Source organism: Danio aesculapii, chromosome 17 (genome assembly GCF_903798145.1).
Source record: "Danio aesculapii chromosome 17, fDanAes4.1, whole genome shotgun sequence".
In the NCBI taxonomy this organism is placed as follows: Eukaryota; Metazoa; Chordata; class Actinopteri; order Cypriniformes; family Danionidae; genus Danio; species Danio aesculapii.
In genome coordinates, this window is record NC_079451.1 from 53,872,002 (window position 1) to 53,894,501 (window position 22,500).

General features: G+C 38.0%; 1 protein-coding gene and 1 long non-coding RNA gene across 3 annotated transcripts in view; both read left to right on the forward strand.

The window, feature by feature from the left end:
• LOC130244155 (ribosome quality control complex subunit NEMF) overlaps positions 1 to 22,500 on the forward strand; it is a 48,248-nt gene that overhangs the window by 3,630 nt on the left and 22,118 nt on the right. The window lies entirely within an intron of this gene.
• LOC130244160 (uncharacterized) lies at positions 14,753 to 16,695 on the forward strand. The gene is made up of 3 exons (XR_008839206.1): positions 14,753 to 14,969; positions 16,282 to 16,356; positions 16,440 to 16,695. It is a non-coding gene; the product is annotated as an uncharacterized LOC130244160 (long non-coding RNA).

The following is a 22,500-nucleotide window of genomic DNA, read 5'->3' on the forward strand; positions in this document are numbered from 1 at the left end:
TTCTGAAATAACACAAAAGTCTTCTGATTTCTCAATATCAGTACAGGCCGCATTGAGCAAGACGACTGTAAATAAAGTGCTTTGAGTTCTGAAATAACACAAAAGTCGTCTGATTTCTCGAACATCAAGTACGAACCTCGTTAAACAAGACGACTGTAAATAAAGTGCTTTGACTTCTGACGTAACACAAAAGTCTTCTGATTTCTCAATCTCAGTACAGGCCGCATTGAGCGAGACCACTGTAACTAAAGTGCTTTGAGTTCTGAAATAACACAAAAGTCTTCTGATTTCTCAAAGCACTTTATTTACAGTGGTCTTGCTCAATGCAGCCTGTACTGAGATCGAGAAATCAGAAGACTTTTGTGTTACGTCAGAACTCAATATCAGTACAGGCCGCATTGAGCGAGATGACTGTAAATAAAGTGCTTTGAGTTCTGAAATAACACAAAAGTCGTCTGATTTCTCGAAAATCAAGTACGAACCTCATTAAACAAGACGACTGTAAATAAAGTGCTTTGAGTTCTGACGTAACACAAAAGTCTTCTGATTTCTCGATCTCAGTACGGACCGCATTGAGCGAGACGACTGTAAATAAAGTGCTTTGAGTTCTGACGTAACACAAAAGTCTTCTGATTTCTCGATCTCAGTACAGGCCGCATTGAGCGAGACGACTGTAAATAAAGTGCTTTGAGTTCTGAAATAACACAAAAGTCGTCTGATTTCTCAAAGCACTTTATTTACAGTCGTCTTGCTCAATGCGGCCTGTACTGAGATCGAGAAATCAGACGACTTTTGTGTTATGTTAGAACTCAAAGCACTTTATTTACAGTCGTCTTGTTTAATGAGGTTCGTACTTAATGTTCCAGAAATCAGACGACTTTTGTGTTAGGTCAGAACTGAAAGCACTTTATTTACAGTCGTCTCGCTCAATGCGGTCCGTACTGAGATCGAGAAATCAGAAGACTTTTGTGTTACGTCAGAACTCAATATCAGTACGGACCGCATTGAGCGAGACGACTGTAAATAAAGTGCTTTGACTTCTAACATAACACAAAAGTCGTCTGATTTCTCGAACATCAAGTACGAACCTCATTAAACAAGACGACTGTAAATAAAGTGCTTTGAGTTCTGACGTAACACAAAAGTCTTCTGATTTCTCGATCTCAGTACAGGCCGCATTGAGCGAGACCACTGTAAATAAAGTGCTTTGACTTCTGACGTAACACAAAAGTCGTCTGATTTCTCGATCTCAGTACGGACCGCATTGAGCGAGACGACTGTAAATAAAGTGCTTTCAGTTCTGACCTAACACAAAAGTCGTCTGATTTCTCGAACATCAAGTACGAACCTCGTTAAACAAGACGACTGTAAATAAAGTAAATGATTTGTAATGAAGTACAAATGTACAATATAAAGGTGGACTCTTAAAACATATAATTCCTGTAGAAATGCTAATAAAGTCATTCACCTTAAGAAACAAAAAATAGTAACTAAAATAAAATTTTACTCCAGCACCTAATAAGTAATTGTGGCAAGTTTCTTTTTCATACTCTGAATCGTGTTATGTACAAAGTTTTTTATGTCACGCCACGATCTTGAGCCTAGAACAGGATTTTTGTCCAGACATGACAGGCAATCTGCCATCCCAGGTACTTTTCTTAATGCAAGAAACTTGCGCATTGTATCTTTTACGGCCAACTGTTCCTCGGGACTCCATGGCCTCCTAGGGGCTTTCTTTCCTAAAACAAACAAACAAAAAGACGAAATTAACAAACCAAATCCTTGCAAATGTTGTTGCTATATGTATGAATCTGAAAGATTTAGAGTCATGGACAAAATTATTGCCACCTTTGGTAAATATGGGCAAAGACAGCTGTAAAAATAAATCTGCATGGTTTCTCCTTGAGCTCTTTTAGATTAAAATTCTGCAAAATTCTAACGTTGTATTAAAGTTAAACGATTTAAAGTAAGATGAAGGTAACACTTTATTTTGATCGTCCATTTGAGCATTAGTAGACTGTCTGCTTAATATGTGCTGATACTGCTCTTTCAACAAACATTTAACTGACTATAAGAAGCCTTGCAAGTACATGTCAACTTACACTAACTCTAACCCCAAGCCCAACCTTACAGTCAACTTATAATCTAATGGGAATTAGTTGGCATGTATCTTAAATTAAACAAACGGACCATCAAAATAAAGTGTGACAGAGATGAAATATAACTTTATGAATTTTTCTTTAATAATCCCTGGCCACAATTATAAGCACCCTTAGAAATTCTTATGAGTAAATTATATCCTAAATATAATTTTATTGAAGGTTTCAATTTCTTAGCACACCATGGTGACAGGAAACATGATGTTGTCCGGTCATGACGTCTTTTTGCACAGATGAATAAGTTAATATTAGTAACACAAAGCCCAAACCAATCTAATCATTCGTCACAAAGGGTAAAAAAATAATATACTTTTGATGTACAGCAAAAGATTGTTGATCTTTACATAATACAAAGTGGCTTTAAGAAAATACTTTAAAATTAAATATTCTCATTTCCAACATCAGGAAAATAAAGAAGTTTTAATGGACTGGAGATGTTAAATATCTAATTGAAACATGACGTGTGTCAATATTGTCTTAATGTGCAGCAAGGAGAACAATTTAAGAGACCAAATACTCTATAAAGATCACAGATGTAAAATTGCAGAATTTTTTATTTTTTAATAGTAAAAATAAAGGAAAACTACATCTCCATCAAAACAAGTAATTTTAGACACTGTTAAAGAAATCAATCATCTGCTGTCATGCAAAACCCAACTACACTATAGTAAATTACCATACTGGAACTTCAGCCAGGACTGGTTTCTATCGCCATTTGAAATTAGATTTTTTTTTCCTCATTTTATTTCCCTAACCCTAAGCTAGAACACATTAAAGGTTTGGTACACACAGGGATAAAAAGTGCCCCATGTCCACAAATAAGTATATGCCCAGATGTTGTTTGTGGACCTAATTTAATAATAATAATTCCTTACATTTATATAGCGCTTTTCTGGGCACTCAAAGGACTTTACACATAGGGGGAATCTCCTCATCCAGCACCAGTGTGCAGCATCCACCTGGATGACGCGACGGCAGCCATTTTTGCGCCAGACCGCACACCACAAACCAGCTGATAGGTGGAGAGGAGAGAGAGTGATAAAGCCAATTGGGATATGGGGAGGGTTAGGAGGCCATAATGGACAGAGGCCAGTGGGCAGATACTCTTTTTGAAGGACATCCTGGGATTTTTAATGACCAAAGAGAGTCAGGACCTCGGTTTGATGTCTCATCCGAAAGATGGCGCCCACTGAGCATTATAGTGTCCCCGTCACTATACTGGGGCATTAGGACCCACACAGACCACAGGTTGAGTGCCCCTTGCTGGCCTCGCAAACACCACTTCCGACAACAGCCTAGCTTTCCCATGTGGTCTCTTCCATCTAATTGTACACCGAAGGTCCTAGACATCTTGTTCAGATATATCGTCACCATAGAATTATAAGATTTTATCTGACATTTTTGACAAAATTGAGTTATTGACATATTCTTATTAAATGACATTATGGAATGTTTTTATAAGTTGTTTACATTTTATTTAAAAAACAAATGTTACACATACTGTTTGCTATGGATTGCAAAAACTTTGAAGCTCAGCATCTCAAAATCATTCAAGACGCAGATAGAAGCTTGTAATTCTAAGGTGACGAAATGTCATCATATTTTATATCAAAACAGCCAAAAGATAACCAACAGATTAAAAAAAGTATTTGATTCTGCCATAAACCTTCCAGTTCCTATGGAAAATGAGTATTCACAAACCTTGTCAGGCATGAAGGGGAAAAAATCAGAGCTGTTTTTCATGCAAACTGAAGTTGCAGAAAGTTTTGAATACAAGGGTGCCAACAATTATGGCCAGAGAAAAAAAAAATTTTTATAACGTTATATTCCCCTCACGTTAAATTGTATAACTTCAATAAAAATTTTATCATTTTGCTGATTACTTGATTAAAAGATCAACAGGAAAAACTATGCAGATTTATTTTTACAGCCGTCTTTGCCACTATTTACCAAGGGTGACAATTTTGTCCATGACTGTATGTGAGAATCCAGATTCAGTGTTACGACTTGATGCGTCCTGACTGCCTTTTAATTAATTTGATTCATAATGAACATCAATTAAATTCATTACACAATATTCAAATTACGGATTTTTTAAAGAAGGTCTTACTGCATATCTTTTTCGACGATAATGGCTTTTCGCCCCTGACCTTGGCGTCGCTAGCACAGTGCTCTAATCACTGAGAGACAGCAAAGCTTTCAAGTCAGTTAAACCTCAAGGCCTTTTTTTATGATGCCATTGTCCCCACTCCCCCCAGCATAGTATTACTTCATTATCTAGACTGGAGTTTGCATACATTATTATGATGTTGTAATATTAAGTTTGTGAAATTAGCTTATGATATCAAAGGAACACAAGAGCAATTTATAAAAATATTCTTTAAAAAAACCCTGCAGTACATCATACGTTGATTAGTCTATGCACTGCTGATGTCTGACAAACTTAATAGCAGTTTGGGACGTGGTAAATTCACAATCATGTGAATTATGTAGCGCACATGAAATTCTTTTTCTTGCTGTGACAGCTAAAGCTAAATAAGGAATTTAAACTGACTCAGGCAATGGTGTGTATTATTAATATAGCTAACTAATATAGAAACAAAATGTATCAAACTGTGACCATCTAAAACATAATTTAACTGAAGTTTCAGGCAAGCTGCTTCCAATTAAAAGCTCCTTCATGTGCTTTGTCTTAAGTTTAAATAAAAATATAAATATAATGTAAATACTGACCAGATTTTATAGATGGTTGCATGAAAGATTCATCCTCTGAGAACTCTACTGGAAATTACAACAACGTGTAAGTTTGTATGTGTAATACTGTTAATGTTTATTAGTAAAACATAATTTACATATTGACTACTGACCTGATTCTAAAAGTCTGTTTTTATGTGCAGATTTACTGACGGATTTTCTTGAAGCAGAAGTGTGTTCCTCCTCAACTTCTGTGAGCACTTTAACAGCTAACAACAATAAACAGTTGACATGTTCAAAACGCTGTACTGACATTTAATTTTTATCAACGCATACATTATTGGTTCATGACGACTCACCTGTGTCAGAACTTTGCCGTTTGTGTTGAGAAGATTTACTGACGGATTTTCTTGAAGCAGAAGTGTGTTCCTCCTCATCTAAATATAACGACAATAAACAGTTTGTTTACATGCTTTAGTAAACGAACATCAGAACACAATTTTTAACAACGCATACATTATTGGTTCATGACGACTCACCTGTGTCAGAACTTTGCCGTTTGCGTTTAGAAGATTTACTGACGGATTTTCTTGAAGCAGAAGTGTGTTCCTCCTCATCTAAATATAACGACAATAAACAGTTTGTTTACATGCTTTAGTAAACGAACATCAGAACACAATTTTTAACAACGCATACATTATTGGTTCATGACGACTCACCTGTGTCAGAACTTTGCCGTTTGTGTTGAGAAGAGTGACTGACGGATTTTCTTGAAGCAGAAGTGTGTTCCTCCTCATCTAAATATAACGACAATAAACAGTTTGTTTACATGCTTTAGTAAACGAACATCAGAACACAATTTTTAACAACGCATACATTATTGGTTCATGACGACTCACCTGTGTCAGAACTTTGCCGTTTGCGTTTAGAAGATTTACTGACGGATTTTCTTGAAGCAGAAGTGTGTTCCTCCTCATCTAAATATAACGACAATAAACAGTTGTTTACATGCTTTAGTAAACGAACATCAGAACACAATTTTTAACAACGCATACATTATTGGTTCATGACGACTCACCTGTGTCAGAACTTTGCCGTTTGTGTTGAGAAGAGTGACTGACGGATTTTCTTGAAGCAGAAGTGTGTTCCTCCTCATCTAAATATAACGACAATAAACAGTTTGTTTACATGCTTTAGTAAACGAACATCAGAACACAATTTTTAACAACGCATACATTATTGGTTCATGACGACTCACCTGTGTCAGAACTTTGCCGTTTGCGTTTAGAAGATTTACTGACGGATTTTCTTGAAGCAGAAGTGTGTTCCTCCTCATCTAAATATAACGACAATAAACAGTTTGTTTACATGCTTTAGTAAACGAACATCAGAACACAATTTTTAACAACGCATACATTATTGGTTCATGACGACTCACCTGTGTCAGAACTTTGCCGTTTGTGTTGAGAAGAGTGACTGACGGATTTTCTTGAAGCAGAAGTGTGTTCCTCCTCATCTAAATATAACGACAATAAACAGTTTGTTTACATGCTTTAGTAAACGAACATCAGAACACAATTTTTAACAACGCATACATTATTGGTTCATGACGACTCACCTGTGTCAGAACTTTGCCGTTTGCGTTTAGAAGATTTACTGACGGATTTTCTTGAAGCAGAAGTGTGTTCCTCCTCATCTAAATATAACGACAATAAACAGTTTGTTTACATGCTTTAGTAAACGAACATCAGAACACAATTTTTATCAACGCATACATTATTGTGTTCCTCCTCATCTAAATATAACAACAATTTTGAAAAGTTAGTGTTGGCACCTTTTATGGATTAAACTAGCAAACTTTCAGTTCATAGCTTATGATAAAATCACAATAATACTCACCCATATCTGTAGTTTGACTTAGTTCTTCTCCAGTCACTGTCAGACACACACAAAAAAATTTGCCTCAAGAGAAATATACATAAAAACAGATCAAGCTCATTAAACATATTACAAAGCTCTCTGACACTATATTGCAAGGTTTGTATGACCACTTTAAACTGATTAACACTGTAATTTGGGTACTGCGAGTCATCTTGACTGGTACAGTTTTATGCTAATTTATTCATTTCACATTTATTTTTGAACAAATTAAGTGTTCATCATTTTTTAAATGCTGTGTCTCATTTAAAGACAGTAAGAAAGCCAACAAAAAAGGGTTGTTTAGAAATAAGCCAAGCCAGAAATCAAATATTAAAAATCTAAAAGAAAAAATATTAAAAACAGTATTACTATTACTTTAAGTTACTGTAGTAAAAAAAACAAACTAAATCCACTGTACTTACCATCAGCGCTAAACTGGATTTCCTCCAAAGATCTTCCTTTGTATACTTCAGACCCCTTCTCTAGAGACAACAGCAACTTGCTTACTTTTGCTAGTTGTATGGTGTTTTCCGACAATCTGTAATATTCGCGGTGAACGCGTATGTCGTGACCCATAAATTTAGCTAACTGGTCAAGCTCATTATCTTTTAAGTTCATAATCTGACACAGAGTTGCCACTTGTTTTCTCAGTTGGGTTGAAGTCAGGCTTTTTGGGTCTTTGGCACCACACACTGCTGCATATTTTCGTAGACAGTCTGACCCACGAATATGGGCTGAACACTCAACTTTTGCAAAAACATAAGGATTGTCTTTTGTGACCCCAACTTTCTCTCTGCTTCCAATTAAAAGATCAAGTGAGTCAACCATGTCTTTGGTCAGTAGTACTGGTACTTTTTTCCCTCTTTTTCCTCGAATTTCCAATCTAGTCAATTCACTGCACAGTTGCTGCTCTAACTTAGTCAGAGATTTAACAACATCCTGGTTGGCAGGCTTCACATTCCTCTTTTCATAAACAGTAAGGAGTAGTTTAGAAGCCTCTCCTTCACGTCTCCTATTGAACAAAATAATCTGACAAAGTATTGTTTCTGCTAAAACTTTCCAGTCAGCAGCGTTTGCATTTTTCCTTAGTTTTTCTTTTGACACCTCCTCCTGCTTTCTCAAGTGTTTCTGTAATGCCATGACATCTGCAGTAAGCGGTATGGTATCACCTTTATTCCATCTGGCTTGCTGAAGGGTGTTGAGAGCCTTGCTTGAAATATTGGTTCTCCAGTGACTGTCAATAAGTTTGATGAAGTTTTTTACATTTCTTTCTGTCTCAGTGTCTCCAGACATAAGACTCTGGCCTAAGCTTATCTGACATGCCTTCTTTAATGAGTAACCAATTTTGAGAGCTAAAGAAGGAGTTTTAAAAAGATTTGATTCAGCATTGTAGCTGCTTACCTCCTTGCATGCAGTGATCGCTAGAACAAAGTTTTGAGGAACACACAGTTTCTCAAGTGTTTCCACTGACTTGGATAGCTCTTTCACCTTAACCATAAACCTTGCAAGTTCTCGCATTTTTTGTACAATGTATGGGTGCTGAGCTCGGTCGTGGCCGCACTTTGTATAAATGGACTCGCCAAACAACATGATCAAGCGATCCTCGGTTATTGCTTTGGCAATACTGTCCTCACGCATACTCATCAAAAGTGTTCTAATACCAGCAGGGGTGTCTGACCCCATAGGTAGAAGGCAAGCTGCAGTGGACCGCACCCTCTCTCCTTTTTTTCGTTTAACAACGTTCTCTGCTCTGCATGCCTTTGAGTGTTTCCATAAATCTTTCTTCATGAAAAACCCAAGACACTGAGGGCAAGGAAGAAAATCTGAAATGTCTGCAGCCACGGTTGGTTGACGCCAAGTTACAATTTCTCCATCTTTCTTTTCCAAAACCTCTACATTGTGAAAATAGTTCCCTTTATTTCGAATTCCCTCTAGAAGATCTTTTCTTTTTTTAGAGTGTTTTGGAAAAGAAAAAGCTTTTGAAACCTCAGGTTCATTGGCATGCCGATTTTCAAGGTGTCGTGATATCTTGCTCTGGGGTTTCTGACAGTACAAACAGTACTGCTTTTTGTTCCATTTTCTTGTGCCTTTGGGACAATTAACAGTTGTTTTGATTGTCATCTTTTTTTTTTTCTTGCTTGTATGTAAAGAATCCTTATCTGAAGGAATCAATGTGTCAATAGTGTTTAATTGCACCCCTGACTCCCTTTCTGAATCAAGCTCATCAGCAGTGCTCTCTTTGTCTGATGGAACATATTCACTACATGTTTCTGATTCACTTGAGTCCTGTTTACTGATTTCGTTCTCTGTTTGTAAGTCACTCCTCTCAGCAGACCCATCCTCTGTTTCTAAGTCACTCCTCTCAGCAGACCCGTCCTCTGTTTGTAAGTCACTCTTCTCAGCAGACCCGTCCTCTGTTTGTAAGTCACTCCTCTCAGCAGACCCGTCCTCTGTTTCTAAGTCACTCTTCTCAGCAGACCCATCCTCTGTTTGTAAGTCACTCCTCTCAGCAGACCCGTCCTCTGTTTCTAAGTCACTCTTCTCAGCAGACCCATCCTCTGTTTGTAAGTCACTCCTCTCAGCAGACCCGTCCTCTGTTTGTAAGTCACTCCTCTCAGCAGACCCGTCCTCTGTTTCTATGTCACTCCTCTCAGCAGACCCGTTCTCTGTTGGTACCTCACCTTTGTCGTTTGATTGTTCCTGTTAAGAAAATATAAATATTTAACTTTGACATTTTAACAGGTTTAAATAGGACTGTTCATTTCTTTTTGTGTTATTTTCTTTTTTTTGTCAGTGAAAACATGTCATGGACAAATAATTGTCATTGTGTCATTTGTCATGTTTTCACTGACAAATAAGATGATAACTAAATAAAAAAGGCCTAATCTTCCCAATATTGTAAAGTGGTAACCGGCATGATGCTTGAAGGAGAAGGACTGGTTGTCAAATATTACGACTTAATTCTGGCTGTATTAGGGCCTACTCACACTACGCCATCTGTACCGTGCCAAGGCCCGTTTCCCGGACCGTTTGAGAAGTGTGAGTGCGCTGAATATGGATTTATTAATCATTCTTACTGTTCAGTGAACGCAAACTGCCGTAGTTTATTAAAGACGCAAACTCCTCACTGCACGACAGCTGCGCATTATGATTATGAGCGCCAAAAGTGGTGGATCTGTTTGGTGAAATATCTGACTGCATGTCACTGCACATCAAACCACTGACACGATATAACTAGAGAAATCTCCACTGTGCTGCTGAGTGAGAGCGCTTCTCACTGAACAGCACAACAGCGATGACGTAAGTGTGCCCAGGCCCGATTGTGGTGTCAGTGCGGGCCGACGGGGGAGACGGGAGGGGGGACAAGCGTGCTTTGGCCTGGTTCAAGGCAACTGTACCTAGTGTGAGTACGGCCTCAGATGAGGTGATGGTTGTAGTGGCAAATTCTATAGTAAAATTATAATATCAGCTGTGTTTGACAATCACTGATGTCCTAACTGATCAGTATGTGCAGCACCTCACACACTTAAACACGGCTATTGTCTACAACGCAGTGCAACATTTTACTCAGCCCCACCTGTGTTTCGCTGATAATTCCTCAGCTCTTACTGACATACTATGACATTAATGCGTTGATGTAGTTGTGCACATGTATTACTCATCTTATTCTTTGTGTATGTCTAATTATCGATTTATTGACCTATTGACTGTTATGCTACAGTATACTACATATATTTATATGTTGTTTATACCTCTATTTCTTCTTATATTCTACATTAAGTTGTTCAATTTAATGTAATAACATTGTGTGAAAATATGACCTTAATTTATTAAATCTGGACAAATAAAAACTTTAACCATTATAAAAAAATAATAGGTGAAATCAACATTTGATGCTCATCTCAGAATTAGATTTAAAGTATAATTTTATACTAATACCCTTGTGTTTTACTTGTTTAATTTGTAAAACATTTTAGGACATCAAAATACATGCCTTCTATTTAATCTTTGTGTTAGAATATCTTGAGTACTCAAATCAGCAGTAAAAGTTCACACAAAACATTGTTTTGTAGTGTACAAGGCCTGAACTTAAACATATTATTTTGTAAATGGGGATTTATTCACTTTGTAGGGGATCTGTAATAATCAATGTTTAATATGTATTAAAGACAAATATGAAAAGACAAACACATTTGAAGGCATGATACTGTCAGACTACAGACATTTTTTTCTTTTATATTAAAATGTTTTTTACAGGAAGATTTTGATGTCCCCCACACCCTTTGGCACAACCTCCCCTCCCCCACTTAATCAGAATGTGCAGTAATCTCTCATATGTAATAAACTCAGACAAGTTCAGAAACTGTCACTAAAATATCTGTGATTGTGAACAAGAAAAGAATAAACGGTCCAATTAAATTGTTAAAATAAAGTAGAAGTAGATCTAAGTAGTACAGTCCGGTTTGACTGTACAAGGGAAATACCTTCACACTGCCTGTGCTAAATCATTTGTCGTCGGTACGCAGAGGGGTGATCTGCTCTCGGGCTGCAGGTGGGAGAGGCTGCTATACGAGGACTGACTGGGCCGCCTGTCAGGGCTGTGAGGAGGGGGAGGGGGAGGGGTCGGCGGCATCACACGCAGCTCGTTGAGAAGAGTAGGGACGGTACAGTATGGACAAATGACAGTCTAAAAATCTCCAATAACACACAAAAAAGTCGCTAGATTTGTCGCTAGGGGGGTCTGAAAAGTCGCTAAATCTAGTGACAAAGTCATTGTCACATTGGCGGCAAGCAATCAGAATGAAGTAGTCCACCGCTTGAGAGGTGTTCAGAGAACACAGACCTGTGAACTTTGGTTCCGACCACAGTTGTTCCCAAGAGTTTGATTATTGCGGTTGCCGGTGGATTTTCAATTATTGAAAATCGCGACGACGCGGGGCCCCCTAATCACGCGGCCTAAACCCCCCTCGCGGTGTGTCTTGCGGGCCCGTCCGCTACGCCACTGCATTTAATCAAGTTTAAACATTACATGCAAAAAATGCATAAAGCGATTTACAGTACAACATGTACAATAATGTAACGTTTAGCAGGGCTGCCAACTTTTGGTTTTAGGTTGGAGTGAGAATTTTCTCCCTCCAAAAGTGTGGCACAACTTATTGGTTTCAAAAAGCCCTGATTTGTGTGGTGACATTATGATTTTTCTCACTGCTTCTAATTATAGAACCTCCCTGATGCCAAATAAAAAAATATCCAGAATGACTGGTATACTTAAATCACTTGGTCAGGTTTGCCTCTGACTGGATCCACGCAATAGCCAGTAACGTTAAACACAAACGAGCTTCACTGAGCAGGTGTTGCATGCATCTATATACTTGAAGAAGGGGATTTTTGCTTTTATAGCTGACTTTCTAAGAGGCTATTTGCTTAAAGAAGGGGATTTTTGGCGTGAGAATACTGTCGAATGCTCGAGAGTTGGCAGGCCAGCGTTTAGATAAAGAGGACTCTACGAAGCATCTAGTATATAACTAAGTTAACAATCATGTAACCCATAGTTATAAACACGGAACATATATTCAATAATATAAACCATTACTTACCACATTCTGTAAATTGTTGTCAGTCTCGGTCCTCATTTTTGCCTTGTACCTTTCTTCACATGTCTTATGGTGAGACCGCAGTGCCGCCATTCTCCTACTAAATCGATCCATCTTTTCCCGGGAAATGTCTGATGACGTCATTCTCAACGTAGCGTAAAATGCGTGAAATTTGCGCATCTGCTCACGTTACCTAACTAATTGTGAGCTGCGTCAAACTTTAAATACTGCTTCTTGATACTTTTACTGATGATATTAATACATTTAACGACCAAATAAACACATATGCGACAAGAGAAAATCACCTTTACATGCTTTCCTGTGTAACTTATTTACAGCGATCTCATTAAGTGTTAAGTGAAATTCATTTTAATGTGTGAATGAGTTATATTTTACCACATAGTTCCCTCTCTATCTGTAGCCTATTTATTTATAACCTTCAGTTTTTAATATGGAATTAAATACAATTAAGAAACATTTATGATTATTTATGAAATTATACTTTCATGACCAGAATGTTCAAAAGCACAGCATTTCTCCCAAGCATTTTTATAGTAATAAATAACTATTCAGGCACCACATGTGCTTGTTTATATATATATATATATATATATATATATATATATATATATATATATATATATATATATAAATGTGACATGGTCTGACAGAAGCATGGGGACAACTGTAAAATTATTTTACAAATAATAAATAAAATTACTTGTGGAATTTATTATTTCAATAAAGTTTTTTAAATAAGTATTTAGCACAACAAAACTCTTAAAGCTGCAGGTTTAAACAGGGCTGAGGACGAGGACAGTGACAGGCTTTGTACATTTTAGTGCTTTTAATGAAAAAAAATCTAAGAAACCAAATGAATGACATACTCCTTTACAGAAAAACCCACAGAAATCAACCATCAGGCCATTTTAGACATTTGTTTGGAATGAAATACTTTTTATTCGCTGTATTTGATTTTATTTCAGGGAGAGATAATGTATGTTTCTGGTAGAATGTCCCGTGTATGTATGAATGCATGTTTCTTTCTTTCTATCTATCTATCTATCTATGAGATTGTACATACGTGTATACAAATAAAATCTGGTGTCTGAATAATACGTACATATAAATATATAACTAGTTATTATAAGGTACTATAGTGTATTGATGTAAATGTGGAGCACAGTAAACTGACATAATACACCCAAAACCTCCACATCCAGTGGATTAAAGCCATCAGGGACTGGAGAATCTGCTACATGGCCTGTGCTTTAGCCAATCAGTCTGAGTCTGAAAATACTGAAAGTTTACAGCAGACACTACAGGCTGACATTAAGAACCAACTACAGACAATTGTGTAAATAGTTTTAATTATAGTGTACATTTCTATCAGTTATCCCACAACATCAAGATGGATTTATTCTGACACAGCTTAACTTTTGACCATATTTTATCACCATTTTCTGAATTTTAGGAGAAATGTTGACTAGTGACTCAATGCTCAATAAGAGAATCAAAAGGTTTTAAATAAAAGGAACACAGCAGAAAAACTTAGAGATGTGTTCCCATGCAGCAAACTTAAACAGAACAGCGATGTGCTCAAATTATTCTTCTTTTCTTGGACTGGACTGTCTTATAAACAAAAGTCGTTTACGTTAATCCAGGATCTGGAGTGAATAAATGGATTGTTTTGAAGGTAAGCCTTTCTGCCCACTTTCTCTGGAGCTTTTTTCAGAACAAAGGGTTGTCCAGGGTTGCCTTCACTGCAGCAGCCTGCTCATCAGCTGTCCTAGGCCTCACTGCAGCCTTCTGTCCTGAAAAACAAAAGGTCAAAAACTTTGTAAATTAGTGGAGCACACACACACACACACATATTATTTTGTGATATATGTGATATATGTTGTGTGCAATATCAAATTAGTTGTTTTAACTATATGCCAAATCATAATATAGAGCCTGTTGATCATTTCGTTCATCAATTCTCTACGTGCTGTACTAATGTGAGGTGTGCATGTTAAAATGATCAAAGAAACGGTGAGGAAACAGCTTAAAAATCTCACATTCAGACACCAGCGCTCATCAAACCCTTCATTAATACCACACAATAACCTGATTAAAACCTCAATCGTCAAAATGAACTAGCCAATTAACAAAATGCAAGAACTACTGTGATGTTATTGCGTTTAGAGTAAGTGATGAACAGTAAAGGAACTGCTGTAAATAACTGACGACAGCAGCGAGGCTGAAGGACTAAAGTCACCATCTTGGATGGCCTGAAGGTGAGTAAATTAACAACAAATGACATTTTGGGTGAATTAATCCCCTTAAGACTTTCTCTTAAATACTAGATTCACCAACTAACAGTTAAACAAGCAGTAATCGGACTTGATTTTCAGATTCAAGTTTAATCTAAGCCTAATCTACATTTTGGTGACTGAATTTAAATTTATGAGCAGTCAATCCTTAGGGAACAAATGAAAAGGCTGTTCTTAAGACCAATGAGTGTGTTTGTTTTGCAGGAGAGCAACTGAGTGATCCTTCTGCGTTACCTGTCATCATTTGAATGATCTCCTGATTCTGGCCAGTGATGACAGAACTTGAGGTACGGGGACATGTGTCTTCATTATCAGAGTCTTCTGAAATCACAACAGCACAAAACACTGTTCATTTATTATCATTCAACAGGAAGATTCTACAGCTAGGGCTGGGTGGTAAAATCGGTATCGATATTTATTGACTGAACATCGTTGTCAATATCAATAAAAAAGATTTGGTATGTAGTTTTGGTATGAATCGCTATAGTTTTATTAAAATGTGTCTGCTGAGCGCCCGCCTTGGAAGCAGTGCCAATAAGCATAGGGTCTCAGTTTGTCATTTTCCAATGGTCGCACATGTTATGCAAGCGCCGCACACGTAACGCTAGTTAAAAAACATCGAAACTTTTCAGAATGCTGTGAGCACACCGTGTGTCATGCCAGTAGAAATAACCTGCTTCACACTTTGTATAGAATACACACATTTCAGTAATAACGGCAGACTAATGACCTCAGACAAACACAGCGCATCCAAACACTGCAGAGCCTTATACTTTTCTCCATAAACTTGCATTGGAGCTGCAGCAACAGTCTCTGTTTGTCATCCTCTGACAAAACGCTTGATGGTCACCTAGTTACGAGAAAAGCCAGGGGAGCGCGAGCCCATTGTAAATGGTCAAGGAAACCGAAACCACGTGCTTGCGCTTGTCACTTCAGGTCAGAATAACAACACATGTGAAAATAAGTGCGGTGGCTGGCAGCAGTGAGGAGATTGTAAATTAAATGGATGCAGCGCCAGAGTGGCTTTTTGGTTTCTTTTCTTGTGCATCACAGCCCCTAGCTCCCCATCTGAAAGAGTTTCAGCATAGGGGTATTGTAATCATTTAACTTCACCACCTTTAATGTTGCAGTGTGTGTTTGAATAATGACGGTTAGTTCCTTTACTAAAGCTCAGATTTGATGATCCTAATTTGTGTTGTTCACAGAGTTTGAGGTTTACGGTATCATTACTATTCACAACTTACAGATGTTGATCTACCTTAAAGTTTGCTTTAATTGTTCAGCGTTTACGCTTCACCATTGCACTTAACATTTATATATAATTATATATAATATATATATATAAATATAATATATATCAAGTTTAAGTGTCTCTTTAACACGTATGTTTATGAGATATTTTGTTTAAATGTTTTATAGTTAGCATAGTTAAATGCCATTAAAACTATCTGCCATAGTAATGTTGGTAAATTAAAATAAAGTGGTTACATAAAAAAATCCTTATATTCCTAAATGTATTTAAAAAATATTCAATAATTATCGGTATTGAATGATATGAAACATGATATTGTGATACATTTTGTTTTGAATATCGCCCAGCCCATCTGCAACACACTAAAGTAAACTACCAGATACTGACCAGTTTGAGCGAGGTGACGCTTGTGGCTGACAGAGGTACGGGGACATGTGTCTTCATTATCAGAGTCTTCTGGAATCACAACAGCACAAAACACTGTTCATTTATTATCATTCAACAGGAAGATTCTACAACACACTGAAATAAACTACCAGATACTGACCAGAGTGAGGTGACGCTGGTGGCTGACAGAGGTACATGGACAATGGACATGTGTCTTCATAATAAGAGTCTTCTGGAAATCACAACAGGCAACTCAATGTTGGAAGGCAGAATTGGTTTGTTATCATAACAAAAACTCTCCAGGCAGAAGCGATGCTCAAGTCAACCCACATTTAAAAAGTGTTCAATTATTACTGTATTTAAGTGCTAGTACCTAGTCCAGGGATCTGTTATTTTAATACAGCTAAATACATCTACAGTAGGATGATTTGACAGATTTCACATTGTGATCATTTTTCTCTGGTTGTGGGTCTTCAAACGCATTTGCAGATTTGATCTGAATAAAGTTTCTTAAAAAGATTACTGTGCATTCTTGTGTTCATTGGATGGGCCAGATATATTGACTAGAGAGGTGCACAACAACTTTAAATGGAAAATTTATAATAATCCTAATGATAATAATAATAATAATGACGATGGGATGGGAATAATGGAATTATGAATAAACGAGAAATAAATGACGGTTTTCTGCACTACTACACCATTACCAACTGATGATGGTAATATCTGATGATGACTGGCATGTGTGTGTAGGGGCGTGACAACCACAAAGCTGATGATGACTGGCTAAAAACACAAGTGATGCTTTTAAAGAGGTAGACGGAGCCTCTATATTAAAGCAATAAAACTAGTTTAGTATTGATTATGCTAAATGTTAAATAACCAATAGTAGTGAGACAAGTCAATCATGTCAGTGTATTTTGACTAAGTACTTTACAAATCACATTTCCATATGATCAGCTTGCCGTGAATAGAGCCAGAAGTTCAGGCATACGGCGTCAGCGAGAGTGGACTCTGCAGTGATCACAGTGCTCACAAAAGCAATTTATTTATATTATACCAAGATTAAAACATGAATGCTTCTCCTGAGGAGCAGTCACTGCACTTGCAGTGGATTATAATAATAAGGTGTACGTCTCCAGTGGGAGCGGTCACTGCACTTGCAGTGGATCATAATAATAAGGTGTACGTCTCCAGTGGGAGCGGTCACTGCACTTGCAGTGGATTATAATAATAAGGTGTACGTCTCCAGTTGGAGCGGTCACTGCACTTGCAGTGGATTATAATAATAAGGTGTACGTCTCCAGTGGGAGCAGTCACTGCACTTGCAGTGGATCATAATAATAAGGTGTACGTCTCCAGTGGGAGCGGTCACTGCACTTGCAGTGGATTATAATAATAAGGTGTACGTCTCCAGTTGGAGCGGTCACTGCACTTGCAGTGGATCATAATAATAAGGTGTACGTCTCCAGTGGGAGCGGTCACTGCACTTGCAGTGGATCATAATAATAAGGTGTACGTCTCCAGTGGGAGCGGTCACTGCACTTGCAGTGGATCATAATAATAAGGTGTACGTCTCCAGTGGGAGCGGTCACTGCAGTAGCGTTTGTGCATAATAATAATGTGAGCATCTCCCGTGGGAGCTGTCACTGCGCATGCAGTGGTGCATAATAATGTGTGTGACTCCTGTAGGAGCGGTCACTGCGCTTGTGGAGATGCATGACAATAAGGTGTGCAACTCCTGTAGGACCTGTCACTGCGCTTGCAGTGATGGATAATAATAATAATAAGGTGTGCGACACCTATAGGAGCGATCACTGTGCTTGCGGTGGTGCATGATAATAGGGTGTGCGTCTCCCGTAGGAGTGGTCATTGCACTTGCAGTAGTACGCAATAGCGTGTGCGTCTCCAGTGGGAGCAGTCACTGTGCTTAAATTTCAGTCAGTCAATTTCAGCAGTCACTGTGTACGTAAATTTACTGCTAGCAGCGGCAACCTAATGATATAACTACTTGGTGGGATTAAAGACCAAGGATTAGAAAAGGCTTAGGGGTTAAAATAGTAAAAGGGGGCAATGATGGGGCATTTCCACTGACTTTTCCAATTAATTTCTATGAAAAACTAGAATGATAGAATTAAAGGAACTTAAGGTAGTGCAAGGAGCGTTGAGGAGTAGCCAAAGGTTTTAAAAGGAGTTACTTCATTTAGATCGAGTGAAATTGCAAGTTAAATTGCTGTGAAAACAGATGGGGTAAGCTAGACGTGTGATTCTGGATGATTTCTGAGCTGAAATTGCTTATCAGCTTGGTGTGATTGCTTTATATTTACTTATTAAATTTAAGCAATTTATTTTATATATATGTCTATTACTTCTTATTTTCTTTCTTCTTTATTTTTAACACAATTCATTAATTGTTTCACTTGCAGAACAAAGATTATGTCTTTGTTTACGGTAATAACATTTTTAAGTTTATACATGTTAAGTACCTAGACGATGAATCTATGGAGTAGTCTATACACGGCGTTGTGATCGGCAATCGATTGCTCTTGACTGCCTCGTCCTGCGCTACACAGGTGTAAAACTGTAGTGTTTGCCTCTGATGTCGAAGTAGTACGCTACAGACACTATAACAATAAACATTAACTGAAATCATTAAAATGATGCGACCTTGAAACGGTGCACATGTGATTAATGTATATACAAGCAGTTTTTACCAGGTAAATCTGCAAGCACCACGAGGGAATAATAGGCTTGTTATTCCTAAATTTGGCGCACCACAAAAGCAGTGGCATTGCGGGCGGTAGTAAGGCAGATTCCCGCTGTGAGTTAGTGGAAATGCTCCATGCGGGGGGATGGATGGGGCCGTAGCAGAAACGTGCTCGAGCCGTCATGGCGAATTGGCCGATGGTGGCGCTTCGCCGTGCTAAGCGCACTCGATTGATCTGTGCCGGTGGTTGCCGAAACTGGGGCGCGGCTCAGGTTTGTTGCAGGCGTCTGCAGGAGCGGCGGCGTGACAGGCCCAAGTTAAGACCGCGACCTCTGTTGATATGCTCTGCCGAGTACTGGTGCGCTAGACATCGGCTTGGAGTTTGCAGGAGGAGCCGTGTCATCCTCATAGAAATTTGCTGTTTGGACAATGTTACAGTGATTGGATGTACCAACGCTGAAGTCAAGAGAAAACGGAGGTATGACGTGTTTGAATATTCATAGGGGTTTCCTCTTGAGCTGATTGGATAATAGAATGATTGTGAGGTTGATGAATTAGCCTCGTCAAAGACTGATCGTGCTCCTTCCCAAATTTGTTTATAAAACATCACTTATTGACAGGCACTGGGGCTGTGTACTCACAGAGGATCAAAATGAGGCCTTCATATTTATTGCTTATGTCATTTTCTTGGGGAAAAATCTTTTGATTATACTTTAGAAACATTTAACTTACCTCTGTAGAGATGTCACTACCAAAATAAGAAGCATTGCTTGTTTCCTCTTCCTCATCTTTCTTGTCCATCTTGCTCCCCTCATCACTCTTGGTTTTTTCTTTTTTGTCATCTGTAATTAAACATTTTTACATTTACTTAAAGATGAAAGAAAACTAATAATCTAGCTATTAATTTATTAATCTAACACAGAGAACATTTAACAGGAGATATGCAAACATGTCTCTTAGATATCATGCTAAAAAATAAGAACAGCTAGATTAGAGGTGAAGTCAACACATTTTTCAAACAAAGTTCTGTTTGTCTCTTTATAATTTAACAATGCATCTGAGCTGATAAATATTCACAACTTACAATGCATTATAATACTTGCCTAATTGTGGTCAAAGCCTTTAAGAGTATGATGCATTATACCAGCAGAGAAATGTTCTGTGATGTGGTCATAATGATTTTAAGTGGATTTGTCTGATTCATGTAAAGTAAGAGAAGGTTATGTTCTTTTAAACAGCCCCAAGATATCAACAACTGTTTAAGACATTTCCTATTAGATAAAGCCAAGGCTGTGTGGGAAAGTGTTTTAATATTTATAAATATGTGTGAATATATGATGTTTTAAATACACACAGTGACTGTGAGCTGATGAAGGCCAGCTCAGCTTACAGGTGTAGAGTCTGCTGTGTGTGTGTGTGATCAGCAGCAGCGCCCCTCCCCCACCCCACAGCACAGCAGAGCAGAGCAGTGGGGGAGGGGTGGCGCCTGCTCTCCAACACTTGTTAACTCATTAACTCTTATAGCAGTCAATGTAGTCACACTTAAACACCTGTTGAAGACATCTGCCTTCAAATAAAATCAAGGGCTGTATGGGAAAGTGTAAAGTATGATGTAGCTCAGTACTGTGCAGACCTAAAGCAAACAGTCTTCATCTGCTGGTACAAAGTGATGACAACAAACATGTGGCCTAATTATTATAACTGCTCATAGATTCAGTGCATTTGATAGCTAAAATGACTAAATGCAGATTTCCCTCAGCTCATTCAGATGTAGATTTTGAAATCTTTCATTGATATTTTATAGTGGTTAATGAATTGTTGTTCATGTGAAAATGTGATGTCTAACATGAGAATGGGATTAGTTAAATCCTCTTGATAGCTGTTTAGTGACTGTCTGATGATGCTGCAATAATGTCTGCAAAGTTAAAAACATGCTTTGATAAAAAAGGAGAAGTGTGGAGGTTTTATCATAGTTTAGGACTTATAAAAATGTAGATCAATTTATATTAATATTGCGTCCTATTTCCCCCCCACTTCTTGATAATCAGTGGCTTAATATTTATAAATAATGTATGAATATATGATGTTTTAAATACACACAGTGACTGTGAGCTGATGAAGGCCAGCTCAGCTTACAGGTGTAGAGTCTGCTGTGTGTGTGTGTGATCAGCAGCAGCGCCCCTCCCCCATCCCCCAGCAGAGCAGAGCAGAGCAGTGGGGGAGGGGTGGCGCCTGCTCTCCAACACTTGTTAACTCGTTAACTCTTATAGCAGTCAATGTAGTCAAACTTAAACACCTGTTGAAGACATCTGCCTTCAAATAAAATCAAGGGCTGTGTGGGAAAGTGTAAAGTATAATACAGCTCAGTACTGTGCAGATGTAAAGTATACAGTTTTACTCTGCTGTTTAATCTAGCTTACTCTTGAAAGCTATGAGAACAAATATGTAGTTAAAAGTATAAAGTATTATAATGTATTGTAACTTATGTTATAATTATTATATACAACATTATTATAAGGTTGTTTCTAGGTCATGATGCATTCACGATGCTGCTTTAAGAATAAATACTTTTTTTTAATTAAAATAAAAGTTATAAAACTGAGTCAAATATAATAGGAAACTGAACTGTGAATGTTATTAGTGATTATGATCGTGCATTGAGTGTCAATCAGCTGTTTGCTGTTAATGAGAGTTCATTAATTGATTGAGCAGAGAGAGAGCAGCTCCCCTCCCCCACTGCTGCGCTGCTCTGAGGGAGAGGGGAGCCTCTCTCTCTCTCTCTCTCTCAGCCGCCATTAGCGATCTCTCCGTCAGGTACAGTCAGACTTCTACAGCTCACTAACAAACTTAACTCAGCTGAATATCTTCCTATGTTATATCTTAATCAGCTGATGTGAATGAAGGTGTTCACTGAGGAACAGTTGACTGAGTGGCAGCGCTCAGATTCAAATACATAAGTCAACACTTAATTAGTTACCTAATTGCTCGACAGCATGAGCTAATAATTAATGAATAAGTATTAAAATCATGACTTACTCTGTCGTGTTGTCCTTGTCATGTACCTGGCCTCGCAGGTGCTGTGGTGTTGATGCAGCCTCTGTCTTCCGCTATACCGATCCCTTTAATCCGGCCCACGTGCAGCGCATTGTCATTTACATATATGTTCTTAATGTCAAAAACATCTAAAAGAGCATATTCCATTGGTCTATCATTCAGCCTATCAATCCGACCGAACAATGACCGAACCGTCCAATCAGAAACCGTGAAGAGTCATACTCTTGCAGCCAATCAAAAAAAGCTGCCGTAAACCCGTCTGCCTTTAGGGGGAGCTCAGGAGAATAAAGCAAACACACTTAGTGTCATGATTTGCCACTAAAATAAGGACATTTGGGAAACTCCCACAGCATGATGCCCAGCCCCCCTGGAGCCATTATTGAGCAAAATAAAGTGAGGACCTCAATTTTGTCCTCAC